The sequence below is a fragment of the Pinus tabuliformis genome, chromosome 6 (assembly GCF_031772625.1).
Source record: "Pinus tabuliformis cultivar Carrire ecotype Pingquan chromosome 6, CPIR1, whole genome shotgun sequence".
NCBI lineage: Eukaryota > Viridiplantae > Streptophyta > Pinopsida > Pinales > Pinaceae > Pinus > Pinus tabuliformis.
This window is the reverse complement of record NC_142292.1, coordinates 1,368,231,130-1,368,242,216: the sequence shown is the minus strand read 5'-3', so window position 1 is coordinate 1,368,242,216 and position 11,087 is coordinate 1,368,231,130. Positions and strand designations below refer to the sequence as shown.

The window sequence follows — 11,087 nt, the reverse complement described above, 5'->3', positions numbered from 1 at the left end:
TGTGTAGAATCTAGTTTCCATGATAAACATGAGAAGTGCAATGAAAAATCATGGAATTTGGAAAATGTCAAGAAGCCTATATCAAGTTCCATTCATTTAGATCTGAAGCATATGGAAGAATAAAAGCAGGCCAAAGGGGACTTATCAAGAAGAGTTGATTCTTTTGAAGGAGACAATGCTAAAAAGGCTAAAGAGGACCAAGTAGCAAAATTAAAAATAGAAGAGGACTCTTTAGACAATGGGTCAGTGGAGGATTTTGGAATCCAGATGAGCCACATTAGCTCATTGATTCAAGTAAGCACTCAAAAAGATACAGACAACAGGGATATAGAGACAATGTATTTGACAGAAACAAGAGAAAGCCATAATTATACCCCGAGAGAGAGCTATGGGAAAAAAACGTTCCAGCTATAAGGTGGAGACAGAGTTCCATGGGATGTTGGGAATGTGATAGAAGTCACTCATTTCCTAGAAGGGTGAAGTTTTCCCAAAACACTCATAAAAACCAAGCGCATCCTTCATGTAGCAAAAAAATAAGCGTGCATACTTCCTCATATAGAGGTTGTGAGTACTTTGGCCCAACTGTCTCATCCATTATGAAATATTACAACCTACATGTAATAAATAACAAGGAAGTTGCTACACAACAATCACCAAGATGGATTATTTTATTTGAGGTCTAGTAGTTCACTGAACATAATTCTCCACCCCTTATTCTGGAGGAGCCGAAACCGAGAAAGTTCCTACTACCTCATTAGTTGAATAAGACCCACATTAGAAAATATGAAGAGAAAATTTGAAGAGATTCATCAATGTGATTGCTATTTGGCATTTAGTCACTATTATTTTTTTTCTAGCATTCTCTTTACCTATTCCCTTAAGTTCAATAACTCAAAAAGCAATAGACAAAAGGCACTTAGCTATTTCAATCAGTTGAATAAAAAGGGTCTTTTAGAATGGTTTCTTGGAGAGGAATTTGTTATTTAAAATATAAGGAAAATAATTTCCTTTCAAAACCAAAATGTACTATCACTAGGGAAGGGAGCTCTTACAGTTAAAGTTGCTACCATTCTTCTCACTAGCAAATTTGATTGTTGTTTTTTGTTTGATAGGAAAACAATCGATTTTTTAAAGGCACTAAGGTCTTGAATTATGATCCTTAAATGAGTGACTAGATTCCCCGATTACAAGAATAAGCATGCAGATTTCCTCGTATATAGGTCTTGATTACTTTGGCCCATATGTCTCATCCATTATGAAAAAGTGCAACTTACATGCAATCAATAACAAAGAATTTGTTCCACGGCAATCACCAAGATGGATATTTTGATTTGAGATCTAGTAGCTCAATGAAAATAATTCTCCACCCCTTATTCTGGAGGAGCTGGAGTCGAGGAAGTTCATATTACCTCATCAGCTGAAGAAGGCCCAAATGAAAAACTCTTAAGAGATTCATCAATGTAATTTCCATTTGACATTTAGTCACTCTACTCTTTTTTGCCTGGCATTCTCTTTACCTATTCCTTTAAGTTCAATATCTCAGAAAGCACTAGACAAAATACACCTACCTATTTCAACTAGCTGAATAAAAATGGTCTTTCTAAAAGGTCTGTTGGAGAGGAATCTGTTATTTAAAAGATCATGAAAATAAGTTCCTTTCAAAACAAAAATGTACTATCACCAGGGAAGGGATTTCTTACTTTTAAAAGTTGATACTATTCTTCTCACTAGAAATATTGATTGTTATTTCTCTTTCTTTGATGGGAAAACAAATGATTTTTTCTTTTTTTTCTTTTTTTTCTTTTTTTTTTTTAAAACACGAGTAAAGAAACAAAATTGCAAAAAAAAAAAAAAAAATGTTTCTTTATTTTATGCTACTCTTTCCTATGCTACCACTTTACAGTGTTTCCTTTGCAATATGTGCTGCAATTGCTAGCCTAATAACAATACAAATGTCTACACTTTCAATTCTACATTTCTACCTATTTATGCTTTCATGGATTTTAGTATCATATCCCTCTTGTTTGAGATTCTATATCGACCCATACCATGATACCACATTTTAAAATGAAAGAGAGACAAACAACATAAAACAAACCTCAAACAACAAGACTTATAAGGAAAACTCTCTGAAGAGGAAAAAATAAATCCACACTCCAAAGCAAGCTCAATGTATTCTTAACATTTAAGAATGGTTATAATACACTTTCAAAGTTATGCTCTTAACGGGAGCAATGAGTAGCAAGCTCATTATTTCTTGGTTTACATCATGCTACATCTTGCATTTATGGCTACGTTAACCAATTGACCAAGCCATGGAGTATTCCAGGTCATTAAATAGGCTTCATCAGACTATGAGTTACTTACTTCCATGGACTTGTAAACCTACTCGATGGCTAAATCAAACAATAAAGCAAATAATTTGAAAAGTAAAAAAAAGATTGATTGTTAGAGAAGATGAATATTAACTTGGTATAAAGTGTGAAAATTCCTACACTAAAGGAACCCCTACTGCAGCAAATATGAATCTACTTCACCTACTTGATTTTTTAAATTACATTCATCAATTTATTCTTCTGAATACTAAAGCAAATTACTTCTCCATCCTACACTAATTAAATATTTGATCTCATGAAACAAAAAACAGAGCAAATAACAAGATACATAAGACACACTTATTTTTGGACACAATAGCCCTCGGAAAAACCCAATGTGGGAAAATCGATGCAGCAGCTTTGAGGGTTTATTACTATGAAGGAGAAATATTTGAATAGAAATTTAGGATGCTCATTGCTCATCTAGCAATCCTTTATAGAGAAAATACTGGCGGAAAATTTGAGTAAGTTTTACCTCACTTCACCCGGCAGAATTCTGGTTGATTCGGAAACAAGACTTACTAACCCCGACTACTTATGTGTTGGCCCTGCATAGGCCCTGCGTCAGCCCTGTGTCACCTCTTCTTCCCTCTGTGTCATCTATCCCAGTTGTTCTGGCAGTTCCCGGCAATTCCAGCTTCTGCATGACAAGCAACTTTCTCCTCTGTGTTGGCTCTTCTAACTCTACGTCAAGGCTGCGTGGGCCCAGACTAGCCTAGCATCAGCTCTCCCAGCCACTACGCTACCTCTACAAGCTCTCTCTGCCTCTCTGTCATTATTCTTCAGAAATTCATCCTCGCAGATTCATCTGCCCCTTTGCTGCTGAATGATCACCTAGTTCAAATTTCTCAGCTTCCTAGCCCCAGAAATTGAACTCCAGATCAATTCATTCTCTCTATGTGTGTTTCCAAATGAACCCCAGGCCTCCATTTTATACTTTTCATGTTGATTCTTCAACGGCCGAGATTAAGTTTCTAATCAACTGCTAATATTAAAACATGACTTGATCTGCCTTCTAGATCATTCTCACCCATATTTTGATTAATACCCATTAATATTTTAATTTTCCTAATTTTAGACTTAGGAATCCCATTAAAAATATTAATTATTTTAATAAAATACAATCCGGGTGGAATTTTACCAAACAGTGTCTAGATTCTTTAGAACTCATGTGCCTTAGCCTCTCTGCAAATTTTCAAGGCTAGAGCACTTCTAATGCTACCAAAAACTAACACTCCCTCTTGGCGAGGAAAGTGCTTTAGCAACAATGTCCACCTACATGTTGCTCTGTTTTTAAAGCACCTCCTTTTTGCACAGTTGTTGCCACCAACATTGTGTTGTTGTTGCTTCTGTACTACTTCCCATGACACTACCACTTCCACTACTACATTTTTACTACAGCTCCCTCTCAAATGTTGGATTTGCAATGCTGGTAGCACTGCCACTACTAACACTACATCCGTACTACAACTCAATTGCTGAGAGAAGCAACTGAAAAACATCCAAAATTAACTGAACTTAACTGTGTTCAACATAATACAATGAATGTTGGAATCTGACTACTATTAGTAACTGACCCTCTGAATATTCTGTGTTGCTACTCACTTTTGCACTGTGCCAACTGCACTGCTGCCAACCTTACCTGCGCCGATCAGTCTCTGGTCTCCGACTACTGCATCTATCCTCCAAACAACCCACTACATCATCCAACACTAAGTCCATCTAGCTATTGCTGAATCTTGGGCTCCCATAGCAAGGAATTGATCCAAGAGGTGGACTCCTCAAGGATCCTACCCACATGTGGTCCTCTCGACTACAACTCAATATCGCCCATCTCCCTCCTAGAGATGCGTGGGCACTCATGGCATACTCTTCCTCGTTTATCTTCATGACTGCAACCTTTGGATCATGCTTCTCATCCTTATAATTTTTCTTCAAAGGACACTAAGATGCAAAGTGACCCATCTCTCCAAATCTGAAACATTTCATCTTCCACTTCTACTTTTGTTGTCCCTTCGATGCTAGAGATGCATTTTTATCCTCCTCCTTTATCTTTTTACCACTCCCACTACTACCATTGATGTTGACCTTCACTAGGCCTCTCCTTAACTCCTTATGTTGAAGATTCACCCACATCTCCTCCCATGAAGGTAGTTTTTCCCTGCCCAATATGCTTTGGAGGAAAATGTGCCATTCTTCCAAGACTCCATTCAGGGACATCCTCACCATCGTAGTTGGCTGAGGAGTGGACCCCAATGCAATAACTTGGTCTCTAGTGTCCCGAAGACATTGAAGATAGAGGTTCACCCCTTCTCCTTTCTGCATCAAGATCTGTTTTAACTTCTACTCTAAATACATCTTCTGTTGTTCGGAAGAGCCTTCATACAGAGATGATAAGGCTTCCCACATCTCTTGGGTTATATCCTTGCCCTGCAAGTGTGAGACAACATGATCTCGAACTCCATCAAGAATGAGCCTCTTTGCCTTCCCCTACTCAGCCTTGTACTTCTTCTTTTGATCGTTGTCAGCAAGAACAGCTGAAAATCTTTTGGCGTAGGCTTCAAGATCACATTCCTCCACATAATTGGAGGCTTCATCCAACCTGTCTTAATCTCTGAGCCCATGTGATGCCATCTCACCCAACTGTCAAACTGACTCCTCTACTCATTGCTTAGCACTGTTTAGTTGCTCAGCAAGTGAGAAATTCAAACTTTCTAACGAAAAGTTCTCTGAGGAGAAAATTCCCCTTCTATGTCTCTTCATTCTTTTCCAGCGGATTTCTGCCCCGGAAGTAACTGTACCCTACAAGAACTGCGTTGAGGCTCTGTGTCACTCCCTCTGTCTTTGCAAACTCACTAACTGGAAATCACACCTCTCTATTGTCTCACTCAGAGAGAGATTTCCTCATATCTGCTTCCCAACAAGGACTGCGCAATCCCTTCAAGGGGATTCGAATTACTGCAAAATGCAACTTTTAGCCTCTCCGCTTAGTGTTGAATATGCTCTTCATGTTTCAAAATCAATCCTCTAATACCATGTGAAAATTCCTACACTGAAGGAACCCTTACTGCAGCAAATTTGAATCTACTTCACCTACTTGAGTTTTAAATTACATTCATCAAGTTATTCTTCTGAATACTTACTTCTGCAGCCTACACTAATTAAATATTTGATCTCATGAAAAAGAAAACAGAGCAAATAACAAGACGCATAGGACACATGTATTTTTGGACACAATAGTCCCCGCAAAACCCAATGCAGGAAAACTAGTGCAGCAGCTCTGAGGATTTATTATTACGCAGGAGAGATATTTGAATACAAATTTATGATTCTCATCTAATAATCATTTACAGAGAAAATACTGGCGGAAAATCTAAGTGAGTTTTACCTCACTTCACCTGGCAGAATTCTCGCTGATCTCACAACAAGACTGGCTAACCTCGGCTACTTTTGCGCTGGCAGTGTGTGGACCCAATGTTAACCTTTCAGGCTCAGCGTCACCTCTTCTTCCCTCTGTGTTAACTATCCCGGTAGTTTCGACTTCTGCGTGACAAACAACTTTCTCCTCTGCGTTGGCTCTTTTAGCTCTGCGTCAAGGCTACGTGGGCCCAGACTTGCCTAGCGTCAGCTCTCTCGGCTACTGCACTACCTCCACAAGCTCTCTTCGCATCTCTATCAGTATTCTCTAGGAATTCCTTCTCCCCGATTCTCTCTGCCCCTCTGCTGCTAAATGATCACCTAATTCGAGTTTCTCAGCTTCCTAGCCCCAAAAATCGAACTCACAATCAATTTGTTCTCTCTATGTGTTTCCAAATGAAACCCAAACCTTCACTTTATATTTTTCCTGTTGATTTTTCAACGGTCAAGAATAAGTCTCTAATCAACAGCTCAGAGTAAAACATGGTTTGATCTACCTTCTAGATCATTTTCACCCATATTTTCATTAATACCTATTAATATTTTAATTTTCCTAAGTTTAGACTTAGGAACCCATTAAAAATATTAATTATTTTAATAAAATACAATCCTCGTGGAATTTCACCAAACGATTTCTGGATTCTTTAGAACTCATGTGTCTTAGCCTCTCCACCAATTTTCAAGGCTAAAGCACTTCCGATGCTACCAAAAATTAACATAAAGTAATGTAGAACAAATGTAACCAAATGATTACTTATACCAAGTATTTGAGAAGAGGAAAATAAAATGAAAGATAAAAAGAAGATTGATTATGGTAGAAGGTACATATTATCTTGGTATAAAGTAGTGTGGAACAAATATAACCAATTTATTAGTTATACAAGTATTTGAGAAAAAGAAATTAAAAAGAAAATTGATTGTTATAGAAGGTACATATTAACTTGGTATAAAGTAACATGAAACAATTGTAAACAATTGATTAGTCATTTGAGAAGAGGAAAGTCAAATGAAAGGTAAAAAGAAGATTTATTGAAAAGGTACATATTAACTTGACATACAGCATAGTTACCAAATACGGGTGTATTGGCGGAAAAAGTACGAAAATTCCCTAATTCGCTTTTGTATGACAGATTTGGCAAATTCAAATTCGGTTTCGAAGACCAAAACTTATATTTAAAAACAAAAACCGTTTCCATATTGAAATTTTTTTATAAAATGTTCTTCTCTCAACCGTGTTATAGTCCATGACAGCCTTATTATCCAGAGCCCAGTCTATTCCTAGCAAATCAAGGAAAGGTGCCAAAGTAACCAAATTTGGAATATTCTATTGACTATGTTAGTTTTCATCACTAAAGGTTTATACATTCTGAAATAATGTACATGGTCATTAGCTGGCTTATTCTGGAACTATCTCTCTGGGAGCTTATGGTTAAAACGTACAACACCGAGTGACACTTAAAAATGGTAACTTCTGTACAGGGAAAAAAAATTATTGAAATGGCAAATAGCATTTGCAAATAAGTAAATTTATATGTTATTTTTATATTGAAAAATAATTATAAAATAGTAAACTATTATAGTAAAGATAAATTTGTACTTATAAATAAAATGATAAGTAAATTTATATGTTATTTTTATATTGAAAAAGAATTAGAACATAACAACTTACAACTACAACTACATATGGTAAAGACTTATTAATAAAATAGTAAGTAAATTTATATATTAAATTTCATATATAAATTTTTAAATTTTTTAAAAAATATATTAAGTATTTGTAAGATGTGTATTTTCAAATTTTTCTTGTATTAGATTTTATAGAAACGAATTTTTTCCGGAATCTAATTTGAATTGGAATCAAGAATTGAATTCGAATTGGTAACTATGGTATAAAGTAGTGCGACACAAATGTAACTAATTAATTAGTTATATCAAGTATAAATATGAGAAGAGTAAAATAAAAAGAAATTGATTATTATAGATGAAACATATTAACTTGATATAAAGTAGTTATACAAGCATTTGAGGAAAAAAGATAAAAACAAAAAAATTAATAAAGACGATTTCATTATTAACCATAAAGATTGAATATGGAAATGCAATTAATACTAATACACAATTATGTGCATTCACAACCGCAATGGATGACCTTGAAACTCCATTAGTAAAGTCAATTATAGAGTATTGTGACAACCAAAGTGTGATGTAAATAGCTAATAACCCTACTATTGATGTTCATAAAGAGACACTCATGAAATAACTAATAACCTTTTCTTTTCTTTTTTAATAGGGGTGGCTAGTCCCAGAAGCATTTATTAGGCCATATGTACAATATATTACAAATATCCAAACTGATAAACATCAGATCCATCATACATCATTGACCAAATATCAACTACAATCATACAAATCGAGCAGCTCACGATAGAGAATTGAAACCGAGCTAGGCGCGAACAAACCGGCAGCCCCGCCGTTCAGCTAATAACCCTATTACTGATGCTCATAGAGAGACAATTCATATAGAACTTCACTCACATCATTATTTGAGAGATGACATAAATGTCATGTCTCTTGTTTATTTATGGAATATTTTGTTTTGAAATTTGATGATTATTTCAAAATCTTCCACCATGACCCTCCGTGCCTCCCTCCCACCGTCGTCATGGGTAATCACATCCTACTTAACGCCATAGGGCCTTGAAGGATTTGCAGTCGTTTGTTAATGAAATTCACAACTTTGCGGTTCTGATCAACAACATCTGGCGAAGCTTCATACTTTTTCATCAAATGCATGCAATGCCCCATCTTGGCATACTCCACCACCTCTATATCCTGCCCGCCTGCCTCCATTGCCCGGCAATACTCCACCGCTGGGTCGTAGTACAAGTCGAGTTTCGTCAGTATTACTAAAGCCGGTGGTAGAACTAACTGGTTAACGTGGGGGATCCATGGATTGAAGATATAATACTGGCGGTAGTTCATGTTGCCCCCCTCCGGTAGTGCGAGTTTCGCAACTTGTTCAGAGGTGTCGGCCGGGCGCACTAAGGCCACCTCTGGGGAGTTCTCCATTTCCGATCTACTTTTCTCCTCTTTTACAAACGTGGGATGGATCAAAATCATGCCTATGATCTTCACCGGCCCTTGCCCTGCTCCACCACCACACAGGGCTACTTGGTGCGCCAGGTCTGAACCCACGCTCTCTCCCGCTAAGAAACAGTGCTCCAGGTTCCAGTGGCGTGAGAGCCACGGTGAGTCGACCTCGCGCCGGGAAACGCGGTTGAGCCACGCAATGGCGTCGATGCAGTCGTCGCATCCTGCCGGGAGTCGATGTTCTGGGGCGAGTCTGTAGGCGACCGAGAACCATATGGACTTCGTCATGAGCGACATTCGACAGCAAAAGGAATGAATCGCTGGGTCCGAAGGGCTGCCAGGAGAAGCCTCCTCCGTGGAAGTGTACAACAATCGGCAATCTGACGTTCTCTGCGTCGTCGTTGATGGGGGGATTAGGAACGAAGATGCGCGCCCAAACGCCAGTGGTGTCGTTGAGCGTTACGTCTATGGAAGCAACGCCGTCAACGAAGGTGCCTTGCGAAGAAGGCACTGGAATACTGTGGCGGCGCTGGATGGATCCATCTTCGTACAGCGTTACGAGGCCCCCGCCAAGCTCTACAGCTACTCTTCTGTTTGCCATCACTGCTCAAATTTGCGACAAGTGAGCTCCGGTACTGAGACGCTGATCTGTGCTTGAATTGTGCAGTCCGAGTACTACACTTTATATTGAGATCCTGGAAAGTTGGGCGGTGGAGTGTTGACGATGGCTCTCTAAATTTGTTGGTGTGGCTAATTGGGATTAGTGTAGGTGAGTATCATTTTGTATGTTGAAATGTTTGTTTCAAAAGGAGAATCTTTATGGTTTTGTTTGATAGGAAGAGATAACTAAGAAATTTAGAAATGTTGGTATGTTGAAATGTTTGTCTAAAAAGGAGATTCTTCTTGGTTTTGTTTGATACCAAGAGATAATTAACAAATTTAGAAATGTTTGGATATTTATGGTTTTGTTTTATAGGGAAAGGTAGTCAAAGCAATTTAAAAAAAAATTGTAAGACATTAGTAATTTAAAATTAATTGGTGTTATTGTGGATGGTTTGGTGGAATGGTTATTATTTTTGTATATTTAAATTTTGAAAAAAATTATTGGATATTGAGTAATTTAAAGTTAATTGGTGTTATTATGGATGGTTTGGTGAAATAATTGTTATTTTCTTACTCATATTCAAATTTTGACTAGTGACATAATGAGCTATAATGTTTTATTGTTGTGATGGCTTCTTGCCTATTTAATAATGTTGTATTGACTTAAAACCTTGTGAACATTGTTCTATTAGGTTAGAGCTTTGTGAACTTTTAAGTATATATATATGGTTAGCTTAATACCAACAACCTTGCTTTAACCCTTTAAAAAAAAAAAAACTGGTTGACGATGGAGTGTTGACGATGGCTATCTAAATTTGTTGGTGTGGCTATTTGGGATTAGTGTAGGTGAGTATCATTTTGTATGTTGAAATGTTTGTGTCAAAAGGAGAATCTTTATGTTTTGTTTGATAGGAAGAGATAGCTAAGAAATCTAGAAATGTTGGTATGTTGAAATGTTTGTGTAAAAGGAGAATCTTTATGGTTTTGTTTGATAGGAAGAGATAACTAGAGAATCTTTATGGTTTGGTTTTGTTTGTTTGATAGGAAGAGATAACTAAGAAATTTAGAAATGTTGGTATGTTGAAATGTTTGTGTAAAAGGAGAATCTTTATGGTTTTGTTTGATGGGAAGAAATGTTGAAATGTTTGTGTAAAAGGAGAATCTTTATGGTTTTGTTTGATATGAAGAAATACTCCATGTAAATTTGTTCTGTTGACTAATGAGAATCTTTATGGTCTTGTTTTATAGGGAAAGGTAATCAAAGGAATTTAAAAAAAAAAAAAAATTATTAGATATTAGTAATTTAAAGTTAATTGGTGTTATTATGGATGGTTTGTCGAATGGTTATTATTTTTGTTGCTCATATTTAAATTTTGAAAAAAAATTATTGGATATTCAGTAATTTAAAGTTAATTGGTGTTATTATGGATTGTTTTGGTGGAATGGTTGTTATTTTTCTTACTCATATTCAAATTTTGACTAGTGACATAATGAGCTATAATGTTTTATTGTTGTGATGGCTTCTTTCCTATTTAATAATGTTGTATTGACTTAAAACCTTGTGAACATTGTTCTATTAGGTTAGAGCTTTGTGAACTTTTA

General features: G+C 36.6%; 1 pseudogene; it reads right to left on the bottom strand.

The window, feature by feature from the left end:
- Window positions 1-8,067: 8,067 nt before the first annotated feature.
- Window positions 8,068-9,623, bottom strand: LOC149263723 (putative carboxylesterase 17; annotated as a pseudogene).
- Window positions 9,624-11,087: the final 1,464 nt, after the last annotated feature.